This window comes from Apostichopus japonicus, chromosome 19 (assembly GCF_037975245.1).
Source record: "Apostichopus japonicus isolate 1M-3 chromosome 19, ASM3797524v1, whole genome shotgun sequence".
NCBI lineage: Eukaryota > Metazoa > Echinodermata > Holothuroidea > Aspidochirotida > Stichopodidae > Apostichopus > Apostichopus japonicus.
In genome coordinates, this window is record NC_092579.1 from 10026765 (window position 1) to 10046643 (window position 19879).

At 36.0% G+C, this 19879-nt stretch overlaps 1 protein-coding gene across 5 annotated transcripts in view; it reads left to right on the forward strand.

Annotated features, from left to right (window-relative positions):
- Positions 1-19879, forward strand: part of LOC139959634 (ATP-sensitive inward rectifier potassium channel 12-like) — a 73367-nt gene that overhangs the window by 14577 nt on the left and 38911 nt on the right. The window contains exon 1 of one of the 5 annotated variants that reach the window (XM_071957417.1): positions 1981-2144. The exons of 3 other annotated variants lie outside the window; for them this stretch is intronic. The gene's annotated coding sequence lies outside the window, so the exon portion shown is untranslated. Of the gene's footprint in view, positions 1-1980; positions 2145-10400; positions 11290-19879 lie in introns of those variants that run through there. One more of the 5 variants, XM_071957415.1, reaches the window with a different exon arrangement.

Sequence of the window (19879 nt, forward strand, 5' to 3'; positions counted from 1 at the left end):
CATACCTACTTATTTTTATAACATTCAGCTATACTATGCTGTACTGTACATATAAAATATAAATACAATATACTATAAATAGAGTTATAAATTATGCCTGTATTTGTGAAATGTTAATAAGTATAGAAAATATATATAAGAAAGAGAGAATAGAACTGTTAGCAAAAATGCTTTTCTACTACAAAACAGGCTGTGTCAGTAAATGTACGTGTACAGGTCAGTGGGCCTGACGTTTCAATCCTACTTGTAGCAGCATATATATTGAAAAGAGGCTAACTGAATAAACAATTAGGATAAAGTTGCAGACATTAGTTCCTTCCTGGTGTTCTGACTGATTATCATGGTCTTTAAAGGCATTGAAGACTCGCCCCAAAACCGTGTGCAGCCATCTGAAAAAGTTAACTTTTCGTTGCTTGCAAGTGACGTTTTGTTTGTGTCGCTAGAAAATGCAAACAGTACAGTAATGAAATGTGAAACCTTGTTATTTTTAGCTGGACCTGAGATGTCCATTGCTTTACAGTTTGTACACTGTGCTGTGGGTATTGACCGCAGCTGTATGTACTGACTATACACTAGTGTCTAATTACCGATGGTAGCAAGTTGTGTGTGTGTATTTTCTGGGATCGATGGTGGTGTCACTTCTGTTACACCTCATTCGGAACTAGGTCAGATTACCGGCATTAGACGTTTCTTTTTGCACAAGTCTTCACACCCTTTAATCCGGCAAGTTGCTTATGATCATTAGTTTCTAAATTACCGAACACACAGTGATTGTTTTATTTTCAATGATATTTGATGGCAGATGGCCAAGTTTAACGCCCCAGCTTTGATCACATTGAGATTGGCTTCTTTAGGGATTCAATAAATGATTCTATTTCATTCTGACAAAATTAATGTTGTCATCCAGCCAACTATGCCATTTTTAATTTCCTTTTTACATTTGTATTCATCTCGAGGCTATAGTGCCAAAACACACACTTCTCTGTTGATTGCTCTACAGTATATGTGACATTTGAAGAGCTTAAAGCATCATTAAAATGGGATGATTGCACAGAAGAAAAATGTTTAAGAATTAATACTGAATCACTGCCAAATATTTCTTTAACACCTCTGTCCAGGTCAAACAGAGGTTCTATCACGGCAAGTGCGGTACTGTACCCCTGTTTCTTTCAGATTCCTCTTGACTCGTTCAAATCTGCGCCGACATACCGGGATTTTATGAGCACCAGTAAAAATAAATAATTTCCCATCCATTAGAGTAATTAATGGTCCTCGATGATTACAGAGTCAACAGACTTACTGAACGGAGGGATCTCATGCTTCGGTGATCGGGAAACATTTTCAGATTCCTTGAACAATGTGACACATGATAAATGTACAGTATCATTGTACGTGCACAGTGATGGCTTTTCTTTTGGCCAAAGGTGGTGATAGCATTCTGCCAATCTGTGTGTTCATAGTTATACAGTTAGTAGCTTCTACTCCATAACATGTTATAGATATATCAGCGTAAGATTAAAGATATATGTATACAGAAGGCAATGAAATCTACCATGTACATCAAATCATATCATATTCAATAGAAACATGATTTGTTTATTGTTCTGCTTTGTAATGGTACGGCTAATGTCTTATACGTACCCTACTGTACGTACATAGCTGTACTGTGCATTTGCTTAAATACGTCACATCTCAGATACCTGAAATGACTCTGATGAAACATTTAGTTATCCCAGAAGACGTTTTTATCTGCTAACGTCTGGAAACCAAATAAAGTGTAACTGTCACAAAGTTCCGCTGCCCTCGTCTTCGTTATTGCAAGGTAGAGTAATTAGCTCGCAAACCTCTCTTATCTGTCAGAAACAGGAAACTCATCGCTCGATGTGGTAAATGGTCACATGTGCACAAATCGTACTTAACAGACATAGTATTGAAATAGTACAAGCCACGCAGCCAGCATTGGTTGCAAGAGTTGAAAGAAAAAACAGAATCTTATCAGTTTTGACTGAGACGTTTGTCAAGGAAAAGCTATTAAAGTAAGGTGATAGTCTGTGATAGCCATTCAGACCGCTAGTAAGAAGACATGGTACCTGTACATACTGTATCTAGCTAATATGTACCAAACAGGGATTGGTTTCTTAATTGTGAGTATATGTCTTTGGATATTCAAACCATTCATCAAGGGGATACATGGTACTGTAGATCGGGTTTTAGGGGTCACTGGGGTGAAATGCTTTAGCCAACATTCTTTGGGACTGAAGTTGAACTCAATCTGAACCAAGTTGATGGATGTGACATGAAAGTCCATGGGTAGTGGACAGTGTTTGTGTGTGTGCTTGTGTGCGTGTGTGTGCTTGGATCATCTTGGCTTCAGTCAAGCAAACTCAACATACAACAGCAGTATATTACAGTTTACAATTTAAGTTTGAACAAATGTATTCAGTGACAGGAATATAGAGTTTTATAGCTTTGCCTGTGAACTGGAAATGAACGTCAGTCATTATTGAACAAGAAACAGTTGTTCAGTATGCTTGGGTTAGCTTTTAAGACTATGCATCTCGATGAGTATCGCAAACAAGGTCATAATGGTCAAGGTGAGTCTTGTACAGTCTTGGGCAGTGTGATCGACTGACCGATCGACCACCAATTCATTGGACTGCAGGAGAGATGTGTAGATTTGGTGAATTGAACACCGCTTTGGGCCAGTAAAACTCCCCTTCTGGTGGATTAGAGGCCTACAGTACCACTATTCTTGTTTTGTTTCAGTATCTCCAAAGTGATGGAGGACTTGAACAACAATTTAACATTTTACCTATTTTGGAGGTATTTAGTCATAATGCAATCTGAATTTGATGTAAACAACTAGTTGGTCTGCCGGACAAAATCCACCAAAGCTGATTGTGTGGTTAATTCGAACAGATATTTTGTCCTTTAAAAGTTTGCCCTGTACTTAATGATATGTAAGCTTCTCCATAAACTGGTGATTGGGATGACGGGGGATGTGCTCACGCCAGGCCCCGGCGCCGGGCAGCTTTGCCTGTCTGTTCTGAATGCCGCCCAGCACAAACAGTATTTTAAGCATTTCCGTCTGGCACTACTTTTGATGATTAAAGTTAACAAATTTGACCATTACCACCAAAATATGGATGAAAACTTGGCACACAAGTTAGCTCCTAAGTAGGAAAAAGATGGCCGGCCCAATTTGCCATCTAAACATACTTCATTTTCAAATAATTTCCAAAACGGACTTAAACCCCTCCCCAGGATGTAGATCACACTACCGCACAAATCCGCCCCGGCACTCAAATATTCCTGAGCACATCTCTGGATGACTATACTACATATCATCAACCAACACTTTCTGGCAGGTGTTGATTATTAATGCAGAGTGCCGATGATAAAAAAATAAACATGTCATTTGTAACATTGAATTACAAATTAGAGAACTGTTAGTTAATACAACACAATTTACAATGTTTACCCTGTACTCTAGGTGTGAATTGCAATTTATTAATAGACTTTGCGCTTCCTTTTCTATATCTACGGAAACATCTGCTCAAAGCACACATATAAATTGAATGATTCTAAACAATGACAGTGGCATTGAGTCCTTACTTTTAATAAATTCTGACTGAACTATGTGAATTTCACACATGTATGTGTACATATCAATACTTCTAAACTTCAAAGAGATCTAATATTTGGTTACAACCAGTTTATTACAAAATGCTCCTTTAATGGATATAAAAAAGTAGCAGGTAATATACAAAACTTTAAGGCACCTTGAAACAATGTAAGACTAGTGAACCTGGTGAAAATAACAAAATGATTTTATTGATCTGCATTTAATAAAACCATCTGCTGTACAATAGATGACATACATCTAATGAACTGTGCTGTACTTTATACAACAGCTTTACCATGTGGTTGCAAAGATTTCCTTATGATGTGCCGCATAATGTGCGAATGTACTTGTCCACAAAATTGATTTTTTTTTTTTTTTTGGTGGGGGTGTAGATTTGTCTAAGTGTATTCAAGGGAATGTACAGTTCACTAGAAAGCTGTTTAATTACTTTTATTTGGCAGTCTGTACAGATGTTTTTCACTGTATCTGCTTAGGCCATTCGACTTCAATGGGGTTAGGCCATTCTTCAATGGGCATACTGTAGACCTTTCTTCAATGGATGTAGGCCATTCTTCTTCAGTGGGCTTTGGCCATTTATTCAGTGGGAAAAGGCCATTCTTAAATGGGCTAAGGTCATTCTTAAATGGGCTTTGGCCATTCTTCAATGGGCTTAGTCCGTTCTTCGTGGGCTTAGGTCATTCTTTGATTTCAATGTGTAGGGAAGGATTAAATGTGTACATGTGTGCTTGATACTTACAGTACAGTAAAGCAAATAGGCCTTTGGTTGAAAGTTACCCAGGCTGTTGTCAAAGCACAAGTTTGTACTAGTTCACAAATTATTCATGCATGTACATCTTCTGTGTTAAATAATAAAGATGACCCTGGCTTGTTTACCAAGCTACTGTATACAAAATGGTTGAAAGAACTCCTTGCACTGAATATACTGTAAACTGCATGCTTCATTTCATGTTGAACTATACTGGTAACCACAAGCTTGATGTTTTAAACAGCTTCAAATTGTGTTTTTGTTGTCAATTTGACAGAAGCTTACGAGGTAAATACTCAAAATACAGTAAGATAGCAATTAATCAAACTAAGACACAGTAATCAGACTACCATATGAAAGTTGATAAGCGAGCGCTAAGTAATTTTGATTGGCTCCTTGTTCAGTTGCATGGTCGCCTGGATATTGTTTTGTAATTTGTAGTATGAATTTTATGTATATAAGTGTTAATCAAATTGGAAACTTGCAAAGTTTTCTGAATTATTTTTCGTTAACTTGACTATACTTGACAATAGACAAGTTCAATCTAATCAAAGCTCCAATAATAAACAGCTTGTAATACTGCTGTACTAACAAGTGATTGCATACTCTAACCTTAGGCACCAATTCCTGTGTAGGATTGCCAACCATCAAAAATATAAATATCATGTTTTAACATTCAGTAACATTAATACAGTAAGCTCCAATATAAAAAGCTTGTAATACTGTTGACCTACTAGTGATTGCATACTGTAACCCAGGCTCTAATTCCCATGTAGGATTGCCAACAATCCAAAATAGTTTTAATATAGTAACATTAATACAGAAAGCTTGTAATACTATAGACCTACTAGTGATTGCATACTGAAAACACAGGCACTAATTCCCATTTAGGATTGCCAACAATAACGAAATATATATATATAATGTTTTAACATACATAACATTAATATAGTAAGCTCCAATATAAACAGCTTGTAATACTGTAGGTACTATTGAATAGCATCCTCTAACCCAGGCACTAATTCCAATATATACTGTAGGCTTGCCAACAATCAAAAAGGCTCTTGAGTGGGTTACAGCTACCTGACAATCATTTCTATGGTATATCTCTAAAGATCTTGAATTAGTTTGAACTCTTATTTCTAATCAAGATCATAAGCATTTAAAATATAATAACAATATATTGTTTTACATCCTTATTAGAATGCAAAGAGTGCAGACGTTATCTGGAGTGGTTGTCAAGTGTGTTCTGGAGTGATCATTTCAAAGATATATATCAACTCCCCGTTTACAGTGTCCAGAGAGATCTTAAAAATATGTTTGTTTTGCGATTGTTTACCCCTCAAATATATCACGTTAGCTGTTCAAGAAGAAAAGAAGGAAAAAAGAAAACACAGCAGCAATTGTTTGAAGAACAAAGATGATACAAACAAACCTGTTTGCTTGGTTTGATTGAACTTAATCAGTCTCTTGTCACAGAATTATGCCAAAGTCATTCCACCATATTTTTTGTCTTTATCATAAAAAGTTTGGTTGATTCTTCACCAGTCCTGACTGTACTTCCCATCTTTCAATCGGGGGGGGGGGGGGGGTGGTAGAAAAAGTTGAGAATTCAAGGCAGTTGACATTTTAGTCTTTCAATTATTATTTAGTGGAATGCTATGAACCAATTACAAGTGACTATTAAAGTAAATTGTTTGTAATGATACTACACCCTAGTTGCAATCTCAACAGACAACGTAGCAAATCAAAGGCCAAGATCCCATCATGCAAGGATGCAAATTTTAGAACAATATGAGCAGACATTCCAAGGACAATTTGACCCTTCTTGGAAATGTTATTATTTTGTTATAAAATGTTGTACCTTAAATAATAATCATGGCGCATTTATAGGAAAAGGAATATGAAATAGGCTTGTGCATTTAACTTTGCACTCCCCTCTCACCTGGGTCCGCATGTACCTGGACTTTCAAGAGTGTACCCCTCTTCTACCTTACCCCCCAACCCCCCTTGGGCTGGGCCCTGCCATACCCTCATACTACCACTGTACTTCATCAGATCACTAACTAACTGGATCTATGTAGAAAAAAAGCTCTTAAAACTGGATTAATTTTCCTAATGTTTTTATATCAAAACTTGCAGGATTTGTGGGGAATTTTTATCAGGAAGAACAATGTTTTTGTTTCTTTTCTTGTTTTGACAACAGTCCTGTCAATTTTGTGTTTTTTGAAACTATTTACATCATCAATATATCCAATTACACCCAGTAACATAGAGAACACCAGAAAATTTACATTGAATATTATGTTAACTATTGCTTGTTGAATTTTATGAAAATCAACTATGAACATTTGAATTCTGTGTATTGAAGATTTTGTTTTCATTAATGTTACAAACTTATTCCGAAGAGGAATATGTTATGTCCCTCGTTTTAATTTGGCTAAAATTGTCTGCAAAATATCTAGCTAGTTTGTATTAAAGTTGAGCACTATCCTTTAACAAAGTTATACTCACTTAAACATTCAGGAGATGATGTACCATGGTTTCTTTTTGATATTCTGATGGAGGTACTGAAAAGGCAATTTGGTATAAACTAGAGTAGAGCCCTTTGAGGTGACACTTAATATAAACAGTCATAATTTAAGGACAATCTCTGTATTTGGGTTCCCACACTGTGTGCACGCACCAGCACTATAGTACAGTATATACCAATGGGTAACAGCATTCAGCCAGCACATTCCATTGTATAGAGACTTTGTATGGACACCCTTCATTGGTGCTTTTATATATCTGTTAAACCGGGGCCCATATCTTTTTGTAGCACGGTTAACAATAAACAATCTCACTAATTAAAAATCAATGTTGCAGCGCACCATAGTATTGATAGCATAATAACACATCATATATATTTAAGTGATATGGCCGGTGTGTATCGGTTTATAGCATAACCAGTGGTGGTTGTGGAATGAGAAAGTGCCCCTCTGATGTTGTGCCCCGCACTTTTTGGAAGCTTCCTACCCCCCCTGCTGTTAAATAAACTAAACTTTAAACAACTCTAAAAAGCTTCTGAAGTACTGTTTGACAATTTTGTAATTTCCCTTTTGAACTATTTGTTTGAAGCAAATAAATCTACAGTAAATTGGCTGGGGAATGATATGGCAGTTGTCATTACAACTTTTGCGGGATCGAAGAAGAACTTTATACTGAAGGTTCATGGTTGTATTATGAACATGTGGAGGTTAAGCCTGAAGTTTCTGTCACTAAATCTCAACCTGTCTGTTTTATGAAGACAAGATTTTCAAGCTATATTGTCTAAAATACCCATATTATGCTAATTTATTCCTTTTTTATAACCTTTTCATTCAATGAACATCTAAAAATGATTTCCATATCAAGTTTCCTTAAGAGACAACACTTGGGCCAGACTTCATAAATATACTGTAGTACTGCATGTTACAGTTACCTCTATATATTTGTAGACTTTTTGTAATGTAATGTACTGCCCTCTCTTTCATTTTGTCTATTAAAAACTTCAAAGCTACAGCTTCCTGCAACGTTTTGTTTTACTATATTAAAAAAGCCTTAGCATATTTGATATTGGAAGTTGAACTATGAGTGACTTGGGTCATTACTCTATTTAGCATATTTGTATTGAGTGCAAGTGCATGCAAGTTTTTTGCCTTTTCCATAAAGTTATTCCTGTTCAGCAGCATATCATTAACTTGGAAATCTCCATTGCAAATATCCATAGAAAGTTGGCATCACAGTACTTTGTTATTCCCAAATGCTCCACCTTTTTTGCTACATGTCCCCACACAACTGCTACACTCTCATTTACCTGTCTGAACTGAGAATCTCACAACTCATGGTCACTAAAAATAAACCAAGTTTAGGATTGCATATTAATTAGCAGACGATTCATCAAGTCTCCACTACAGTGTGCATTTTACAGTAGAGTAGCTTGAATTCTTGCTCTTACTCTATCCAGCTAAAGCCCAGATGGCCTGCCGAACCAGACATTTTGGGGGCCCACGTTTAAATATAGGCTCGATGATAAGTGTGAAGTGGGAAATTAGGCTCATAAAAGTGAAGAATGGTTAAACTAAAGTCAAAAGTAAATCATGAGTGTGGTTTTGAGTGTCAATCTTTTTCCTTCTCTGGCAAATCATTCTTTGCTTGCATGGGAATGAATGAGGTGGAGAAATAAAGAAAGAAATAAAATAAAATGTGGACTACCCTGCTAACTCTGTAAGTTGATCTTAAAGCCTCTAGCTACAGTAGTGCAGGCATCGATCATTCAATACGATGTTATTTTTCGGTGGGATACCTGTCAGAAAATAACCGGGAGGTCTTCAACAGGCTAGATTTATTAACACACTAGAAGTGCACAAAGACTTGATTGATTATGGTCAACACAAAACATTGAGCACTATGGAAGTCTGACTGAAGCTGCTGTAGCATACTAAAGTGATAGATTTAATGTGTGACAGATTTAAAGGGCTTAAAGCAGCTTTCCTTGCATAGTTTTTGGTACAATTTTGAGTCTACTTGATATTAAAATGTTGATTAACTAAGTGGTTTAAAAATTTAATATTAACTTACAAAGTAATGCAAAGATAGCCATACAGTACAAAAGTAGTTTTTTATTGAAATCTGGTTTTCTGAAAATGAAAAATGAAACTCCATTGGCTAAGTGACAACAGTTGTAGAATCAAATTAATTAATAGCCAACAAAAGATTTATGTGGCTGGGTTCCGGGGGTCAGTTTTATTACTCCATCGAATAGGTGTAAAACAGGATCCTGATCGTCATTGCGTTCTCAGATGTGAACAAGCCCCCTCTATGACATTGTTAATATATTCGGTAACCAGGGTTACTTCCTACAGGTATGTTGAGGTGTTTTCAGTAACGATTCACTGGTAATGGTTTGATTAACGATTTCCAGCCATTAATTTCACAATGTTTATGACATCTTGTAAACTGTCTGGGTTTTGTCAGCGACATGAGAAGCCCTATCAAAATACGATATCACAGAAACTCTGTTACCTTCCTAGGATTCCTATAAAGTCACTATGACTTGAAAAAATAATCTTGAGGGTTTATCAGTTTTGTTGATGGAAGAATTTATGAATATCAGAGATGGTTCACTTTAGGAACCATCGTAAGCAAGATGGGAAACTACTGTAAGGTAAGATTATAGTCATCTTAGTTTAATTTGAAGGAGGTTGAGGGTAAAAATCATCAAAGAACCTGAAATAGCCAAGTAATACCGTACGGGACCAAGGGCAGTCTATCAAAAATCATAGCGTTCAACATTATTAAGGTGTGAAAGAGAACTGACACATGTGTGTTGTAAATTGTACTTTAAATAAAAGAAACCATATTCAGCATTTCGTTATAAGACACACAAACTGATGCCTCTTATGATGGCCTAAAAATTTCAGAAATTTATGCTTAGTACCATTTTATTCTCCCTTGAAACTTTTCTGTCTGTCTTTTTTTTTTTTTTGGGGGGGGGGGGGTTGTTTTTTGCCAATCTTTCAGTACAGAATAGCAGACTAAGTAATCATTAGAAAATATGTAAGAGTAAATTCCTGTCCTGTGCAACAATACATTTTCTTCTTGCTTTTTCAATTTTTCATTCCAATTGTGTGTAAATGAAAAGCAACACCAAAACAAGGGCTACTGTGCATTGCTGAAGTAACATTTAAAGTACTTTGATTTGCGGGTTGACAGTACCCTCGTGATACCCTTTTCCAATGATTTTCTCTGTTTTGTTTTGACGAGTGGGGATGGTAACAGATATCAATTCCACATGTGACCAATTTCATTCTCTTTCCATGCTTCGTTGCCAAAACAATATTTTTTACTAAATAAGCGAGGTAAAAATATTCACATCAATTTTGACTCGGTCATGCAAGCATGCATAAACTATTGATTTTGTCAGCCACCGTATCAATTGTTTTTTCCTGTGACGTAAAGAGCCAGTAAGACTTGATATAAAAGTATATAATTAGGTGTCAGTGTCTCCAAGGCTGTGAAAGTAGTTTTGCAGAGCAATTAAGGGAGACTATGAAACCCTGACTGTGGTGGTATGAAATTGGTTTATCATCCTCCATAAACACCAGAAGCTGTAAACCAATAGATCGTAGTCTGGTAAAGTAGATTGTAAAATCAATAACCATCCATTCTGTTACCCTCTCGGAGATGATACCAACACGAGCAAAGTAATTGTCGGTCAAGTGGGGTGCCCATTTCTAAAGAGGCTGTAAAATCGTTATCATACCGTTAATCGAAAAGGAGTCCCAACATCAGTCAAATAAAACCGTAGGTTAAATAATTACGCCAGGTCTGCACCAGCGGCTGGTCGGCAGCCACTATCGTCGTCATCGTCTGTTTCCAGAGAGAGTGTCTTGAACCCTTCGTAGCTGTTAGAACGACGTGAATCCTGTTTGAGTTAGAGTTTACAAGCCATCTTGGCACTCGTTGTAGCTTCATAACCTTTGATTGGTTTCATGATTGGAGTAAAATAAACTTGTGTTAGACTGGGGAGCATGTGAGGTTTCCTACTGGAGAGAGTCTGCCAAGAATGTTCTGTCAGTCAATTTTGGCTCGGTTGCCAGATTTTACGAGGGGGAATTTTTTCACGGCGTTATGAAACTGCCCCGTTTGCAAATTATGTTTGACAGAGTAAATTGTCTCATAACTGAAGAGTAAGTGAAGCACTTGGCATCTTTGTTGAAACTACATTTGTAAGAGGAAGATCAATATTTCTTGGCAGTGGTATTTGACATCAGGGACAAAAGATTTCAGTGGGATGTCCTCTGTTGATGCAGTCTTTTGTTTGGGATGATCTATTATTGTTAACAATCTCTTTGTTTGGAATAATAAGAAAAAGGTGAGTGCCCAATTCTTCAGAGAAAAGAGGTGTAATAAAGAGTAACCTTTACTGAAGTGGAATGTGGTAACAGAAGAAGGTTCTTTTTTAGGTTTCATGACACCTCCTTGTATTGATTAGATCACCTGGTGAGTTTATATTTAGCTTGTCATGTTTGTTAAAGAAGGAAACTGTATACTTCTGTGTTTAACAGACTTGACAAGAACACTAAAATTTGTGGCATATAGAATGGGATTAACAGGTGACCTGAGGGTTGCAAGGATTCCCTCCCCCCTTCACCCATCCCACACCCATCAGTTCTCTGTTGTTTATTTACATTTCTAGAAGGGTCCTGAGACATGTAAAATGATTTATGAATCCACACGTGGACTTCTTGGTATTACTTTGTCAAGTTTTGAGAGGAATAAATGGACACTAGTGAGGCCTTGTACAAGTGTCATGTTAAGTAAGTTGTAAAAGTGAAATTGTTATTGTACTTGTTGAGTATCCTTTTGATTTTGTTTGGAACCCTTGAATAATATCAATAAAAATACATACTATATTTATGATCATATTTAAAGAACGAAACTATAATTAACAGAGTCTCAAGGATTCTGACTGCACACATGTATAGCACAACAGCCAGTAGCGCTTTCTGATCCAAGTTGTTTCGTTCATTTGTTAGAAAGGAATTCTTGTAATGTACCAGATATTCTTTAACCTGAGAATAACTGTATGTGTAATGGACGAGTTTGACAGAAATTGACATTTACGTAATCATTTCGTCACTTAATACCCGTCTCCACAAAGCATTGACAGTCTTGTTTAATACCATGTTTGAAGCTAGCTGGTAACTATGTACAAGTATGCAGTACTGACTAATCCACCATGATCAGATCATGGTAAATCGGTGTACGTACATAACATTATAATCAAAACTACAGCATGAAATATTTCCCGAAAGGTTAAAAGGGCAGTATTGAAGAACTTACCATTCATAGACTCAGGTTGTGTGACCTGATTAATTCTCTTTGGCTTTGAGTACAACGATTCTGTATGCTGCCATGTTGGACGAATGTAATTGTAATAACCGACATTTCAATCCCTGTTATAGTCATTGCTGACTTTGCAATCTGTGGTTCCCCTCACAATTTTGCAAGGTTGGTAAGAATGTCAGAATGACTACAATTTTTCCCATTTGGGAACCAAAATTGGCAGTTTAAGATTTACAGTGTATAGTCTAATACTGTAATTGTCTGTTCTGCTGAATTGCATTTTTGCTTAAATAGTAACAGTGTAACAGACACCCAAGAAATCCTGTATATGATGGAATTGCCCCCTGTGTCAAACCAAACTATAGGAACAACAGAGACTTTTTTAGTATTGATCTAGTCAAAAGTTGTTCCTTCTGTGTTGATGCAATCATTTTGAGCTGATTCTATATTTCTACACTAAATGCTACACGTACAGCACACATTACTACAGATACACAGAGCAGGAAGGGGAAAATGATATGGCTTTTACCATAGTTTTGTCTTCTGTGAACTAAATATACATGACACTGCCTCAGTTTATTTATTCTTCCCTCGGTTTAAGGAAATTATATTCCCTATGAAGGTGTCATAGCAGCTGATAACTAAAGTTTTCCTTTACTTGCATTCATCATGCAATTATTTTGTTTTGTGGGGGGGGGGAGGATATTTTATCCGACTCAAACCTTCTCTCGTTGTTCACCGGTCGATATTGAAATTTTGATTTCCACCATCAATTGAGAATTAAAATTTGATTTGCATGTCCATAGAGAGGTGTAATTTAAGTTTATAATACGCTGTAGAAGGTTTAATAACATGGTGGGTGACGCCATGTGGCGTTCAGTGGAATGCTCACCGCCAGGGTAGGTACTTCAAAATAACATGCTTAAGATACGTGGTACTTAGCAAACATTCTTATATTGATTTAATTGGAGCAATAATAGTTTAAAGGGAAGAAACATAAATAATAACAGAATCTGTCGTCTTTTTTGGTCGAAACTTAACCTAAAAGGAGCAAGTTTTAGTTCCAGTTTGTATCAACGCACTCACCAAGTCTTTACCGAGAATTTTTTTAAATAATGTTGCTATTTTGATCAAACTAAGAAATTCCTGGATATTTCTAGAGATTGATTGATTATGAGCAAACTTTATGACTAATAAATTGTTTTTATTCTCAACATTTTACCCAGATACATTGCCATATTTTTTTTAATCATGAATATGTAAAAAGCAATTTGGAATAGATTAAACTTTGTTTTTTCATTATTTAGAATGAAATTTGATAGGTCAAGTTAGAACTATATATTTTTAACTTTGGATTGTGACCATATATGTAATTGAAGATAGGTAAAATACCACTACTTTCCTTCCAGGCGGTATTTCTATACCACTTTTTTAATTTTTCATAATTTTTGAGAAATGACGCTTTATACAGCTACTCTCTACCAGTCTTTTTTTTTAATTGGTTATTACACACAATGTAATGGATTCTTCATTCTAGTTTATATCCCCGAGTGAGATAGGCAACCCAGTTTATTATTAGTTTATCTCGATAATGGGAAGTAGCAATTATGATGAATTGATGATGCAGCAAAATTTATTGGGTTAATTTATTCATTTTAATGACATTGTTTGTCCATGTATGTAGTATCGTAGTTTGGTTTTCTGTCTGTTCTCTTCGTAATTTCTCCCTCTCCCATGTGGTTATATTTGCGTTGTTCAGCACAAAAGGATCCTATTACTGTATGTACTTTCCCTAATAACCATATTTGTACATTAAATTATTCAGAGTATTTATGCATGTACAGTATATGCATGTTTTTGTTGAAAAACAAATTCGACACAATGTTATAGTAACATAACTTTTTGCTAAATTGAGAAGTTCTTCAACCAACACGCTTACTACCGTACATGTACTGTACAGTATAATAATGCACCTTCCACCGCTTGCAACCTGCTAAGCCCGACTTGAAAAAGGTGATGAAAGCTGATAGCCATTAATGAATATGTTACTGAGACAAGAAAAAAAAACTATGGGGATTTCAAAATTTTTAAACAAGCTCTTAATTTTCATAATCGGTCGTTCAAAGACCTCACAGCTGGGAAGGAGTAGAATGAGACAAAGGCTAAATTTGATGAACGTCCCGAAGGTTGCCTGGTAGCGATGATTTTAATTGGTCAATGAAACACAGTTTATAGATTGCTCTCGGGTCAATGATGAATTCCTTTAGACTCATCAATGTCCATCATCGGTTGTCATTATGATTTCATTTGGCATTTGTTGTCCATCTCAGAAAGACATTAATAAGATTGAGTTGTTAATGGTCGTCATATCATACACTAGGAGGTAAGGCTAGGAGCTATAAGAGCTTTAACACTCTCTTACGGTGGAATATTGTTATACTTTAAAGCAGTGCGGGGAATAATTTATCCGGTTTTGCATCGCAAATATATGCAAAATTGCTACTTACTGCAAAGATCTTATCAATAGCAGTTTTTGTAAACGGGAGTTCAGAGCGTTCAAAACCTGCTACGTAAGTTTATGTCCAGTTCCTTTTTTTTATAAAAAGTATGAAATAAGGTCTGCTAGACAGTACTGTATGGCATGAACTAATTTTTTAAGCAACTTATTGCGGTTTGTGGGGACAACTTGGACGGTTGATTTTGAAAGTTATCTGACCAGCAAAGTTTCATCTTAAATTAAGAATTTGCTTTTTGAAGTAGGTAAACAATAGAAAACAAACGGGGAAACCTATAAGCAACTCCAAAAATGCAGAGAAATTTTTATATAGAACTTAGAACTAGATTAGAAACAGCAAGGTCCGAATCTCCCATTCAGAAGATCAATCCAGAGATTTGAAAGTTTTCTTTGGAGTTGTTCTTCCTATGTTTGCCTTCGATGATGTTTTTTGGACCAGACTTTGTTGGGGATTGAGATTCTCTATTCATCCTCTTGAAGCAACATCTAAGTACATCATCCTTGTCAAATTCCCTGTATATATTCTGAGTTCTGATTTTTCTACATGATAGTTTGATTGTCATTTCTATCAAATTATAATGCCGAAAGGCCAGAGTACTACTGTACAAATGGAAGCTTGCAAGGACCGATTTCAGTAATTATTCTCTTAAATTGCAAGATGTTCTGAAAATTGCCTTAACCACAAACTCGGTTTTATAACTGATATGTCATTATAGACATGCATTGCACATGCAGACAGGGTGGGGACAAAAAATGAACTTTGATGGTTTTTAATTAAATGATGCACGACATTAGTACTCAACATCTTTGCGGCAAATTGAAAAATATTTAAATAAATCTACTCAAAAAAGCTGTCATATTGTTGTGTAGTACAAATCTGAATGTTTTCACTGGGTTTGGGTAAGTGATATTAGTGCACATAGTGCAGTATATTCTATTCCAAAGTGAAAATTCTGACGTAATTCAGACATAAATCTAGAGCTGTTGTTTCGACCTTCTTGAGCACTAACCGTACCCGCACGGTAAGTGGTCAAGTCCTTCATGGAAACAACGGCTCAGTGGTTTAGACTGCTGACGTCAATGCTACTGTACTCTCTGTGTGTTGATTTCAGGTAATACTGTATGTCTACAATGAGACATTTAGAAAGGTGGTTCTCCTTGAGCAATTTCTTGTCATGGAACCTTTTAACAATCATCCACACTTTTATAGAACTTGACAGACTGGCAGATGTTTCCCCCATCCATGAAGATACAGACCAAAATTGGTTTTCCAAAGTTATAAGAACAGGGCTATACTGTAAGTGATTTGTGCATTTAAGGCTTAATGTTATCTCATGTAATAAACACCCATGGGCATACAGCCTCTGTGACTGTTGCTAGGGCAGTGTCATAGTAGGAGAAACAGTAGTAACGTGTAATACTCATGGGTTCTTTATTCATCTAACAGTTTACCGTACTACTAAAATCATGACTTTTATGGGCAAACCTAGAGAAATACCTGTTTCATGATGGCATGTTTACTAAATTACAAAATTGATAAGTTAAGTCTAACTCTAAATGGTACTAAAATGTTTCAGCTTTAAGAACTCCTTGCGACATTTCAAAGGCTTTCTTGAAGTTCTGAAGACTCACTTCATTCCTCTCTTACCCATATCCTACTGTATCAACAACCGTACTTCCATATCTACTTTTCCACACATTAGATCTTTGGTAGTTTTCATTGAATTATATTTAATATAATACCATGATTATTTGATTATATGTATTGAATTCTTGTTGAAAATGTACTTATCTTTTGTGTTGGAAATAAACAGTTTCATTGTCATTGTCATTGTCATGTACAGAGTTTGAGATGTTCGTTTTGAAAAGTGCATTTTAACATTATAGTGTGCGTGTTCAATCAAAGGCAATAATAGAGGACCACAGGTTCACTGTTATAGAGCTCTATGTACTGTAACATCGCATCATGAGACCTCCATCTTGTTGAAATATACTCAGTCATTGAGACAATTCCATAGAATAATGATTATTTTGTCTTATGGAAGTTTCACATCATTGGAAACTAATTAGTATATATTGCACAGTGCCAGTATGTTCCTGCTGCCCAGTGTGTCCTTTGTTCTGTGTCTGTGATACATTTCAATTCCACTTAAAGCAGCATTTTGCGTTGGGTCGCTTTTTTCTACCTTTTTAACATGTGCATCGATTTTTTTACATGTATCAATCATAAAACAGCAAACTAAGATACCATCCAAGTTTCACCCTACCAAGAGCGTTAATTAGCGAGTAATTAACGATTTATATCGATAACGAGTAAAAGTGTCCTCGACAAAGTTTTCATATCTCCAAATCCACTAGTTTGAATTCCACCAATCAGTGAATAGTATGTTTATTCATGAGCATTTTGCGTTTAGTCGCCGTTTTCTACTTTTTTTGACATGTCCATCGAGTTTTTTACATACATCAAATCACAAAACAGCAAATTAAGATATTAGCCAAGTTTTTCCCTGCCAAAAACTTTAATTGGCGAGTATTCCACGTACAAAATTAAATCGCATTCAGTTCCCAAACCCATTAGTTTGAATTCAACCAATCAGAGATGCAGGTTTAGTTATGAGCCGTTGCTAAAAATAGATTCAAGACTTCGCGTTGGGAGTTGTTATGCAACTCCCTGGTACAACTGTCATATAGACTGTACACAAGTCAAGCGTGGTGTTATATTACGTATCTGTCAATGACGTTCGTAGTGTTTAAATATTCATATTATGGGCGAGGTTTATTGGGTTCCCAACGGAAAATATCTTGGAGAACAACAAAGTTGAAAGTTGCAATTTTTTCGACTTTTATGCCACCATTTGAAGTAAAATATAAATAGATAAGCTAGTTATGTATGTCGTTATGGCATAGTGGAGTCAGTGAGGTTGAGAAATATCATAGTCGAGGACGCAAAATGCTGCTTTAATTGAATCAATATATTTGTTGTCATGGAGAAGAATGAGACAATTTCATCATTCCATCATTATTACCATGCTTGTCTGTGGAAAGTCTGTCATGTATAAGAAAAGGTTCATATTTCCGTCTTCCTCTATTTCCAACTTTTTTGGAGGAGAACTGAGTAGGTGGCAACGTACTGTATGAAAGGAGTGTTTGGAATAAATATTACATTCAATAGTTCGACTTAATAAAAAAATATATATATGCCGATTTCAGAAATTTATGTGGCATATAGTGTTTTTGCAAATCTACAAAGTTATAGGTTTACTCAAAGTTTGATGAACTTATAAGTTTGACCTACGTTGACCACAAATGACCTTCAACCTTCACTAATTTCAATAGGGTTCTTGTACTCTCTGAGGTTGATCTCTCCAGGTCTCTCCTGGACCCCCAGGTACCCTCCACTTGCCTTATCATGTCTTGTACAGGGTATACTACATCCCATCACCCTACATCGTATAATACTGGGTCAGTGCAACGCCACAGCTGAAAAGCCGTTCGCAATTGTACTTGAGTATGTAATGTTGCATTCTATGTGCATAGATTAATGTTCAACTTGAGAGACATTTCACTTAGATAAAGATACCATCGGTGACAGTTTGGAATGCATAAGTGATAGCAACATTTGCTGTGTGCTGTCTGATATATATCTTCTTAGAGAAAGGGGGGGGTTAGACGTTGTCATGGAAACCCAAGGCACGTCATGGATGAGATTGATTCCTACTGTAGGCTTGTAAAGGTCCTGTAATTAACTTCTGTGTTTTCTGTGTCTTGAATTAACTTCTGTGTCTGCATGTAAGTTTTCATTTCATTATCACACAAAAATTTTGCTCAGATAGTCAATCCAATATGTGCAATACTTCATAGACTAGACAACCGATTGTAACCATGGTAACTGCTGAAGAATTTTTCAAGGAGTATATTAGAAGCTTATCTTTTGAATATGAACATTCCACTGATCCTTACCTTGTAAAACCTTGTAAAACCTTATAGTACTAATAATCCACTCAACCATTGGATTGACAGACATTAATGTCAAATATGAAGGGGGAAAAAAGGTCGCAACTTTTTACAATGTATTACGCACTTTCTGAAAGTGTTTCCACTACATCAAACTGTACTGTGCATTCAGTGTCCTGCTTACATCTATAGCCACCTTCAGAGTATCATCTACCCTAACAAACCCCACCCCCCTTTCCCTCCCCTCACAGACTGTCCTTTGACCCTAATTTTATTATGTTTTGGGATCATCGACGATATGTCATATTTAAGAAACTAAAATGGAGCTTTCAAACTATATATATATATAGATATTGGCAAGAGAGAAGATAAAGACCAGTTCCAGTTTTCCCCAAAACATCCTCTTTATAAAGGTTTCTAAAGTTCCCTGTTTGCTGTTTTAATAGCCTTCACAGGTTTATGAATAACATGTGAATGCCTCATCTACAGTAGCAGTGACCTACTTCAGCCAGTGCTGTGGCTACTGTACACATACTGTAAGTAACTTTGACCCAGTAGTGTTCAAGTTCAGTAGGGTGGTGATAAAGTCCATCATTTTCGTTTTCCCATATATTCATCCATTATATTCCTCTAGCCGCAAGATATGTCGTTCACGTCACACTAAAGTCATTCCAATGTCTCCACTGTGACATTGATTATTGTTTTTGGACCCGTCTCCCAAGCCGATTTATTACGTTACATTTGCTTCGAAGAGGGTCCTAAGAACTCAGTCAATGTGTCGTATAATGCCATGTACAATTACCATACAGTGGCCTTGTCAATTGTCAAAAATGTTATTGGTTTATTATTGGTAAATCTAGAAAGAAAATATGTAGTAAATTTCAAACATAAATATTTGTGTCGTGTAAGATTATTTTCAAATTATTAACATGATAGTCTTGTGTCTTCATCATCATTTTATTTGTGATCACTAGTGATCTATGGTGGTCCAGTCTACATCTAACTTCTCCTCGTTTTGTAAATTTCAAGAAGCTTGATTTATGTTAGTTGGAAAGCAATGATTGTCACAGTAAAAAAAGAAACAATTGTTACCGTAGTTACTAGTTAGCAGGAAATGTTGGATAAAGAAAGAAAGATATAACTGGTC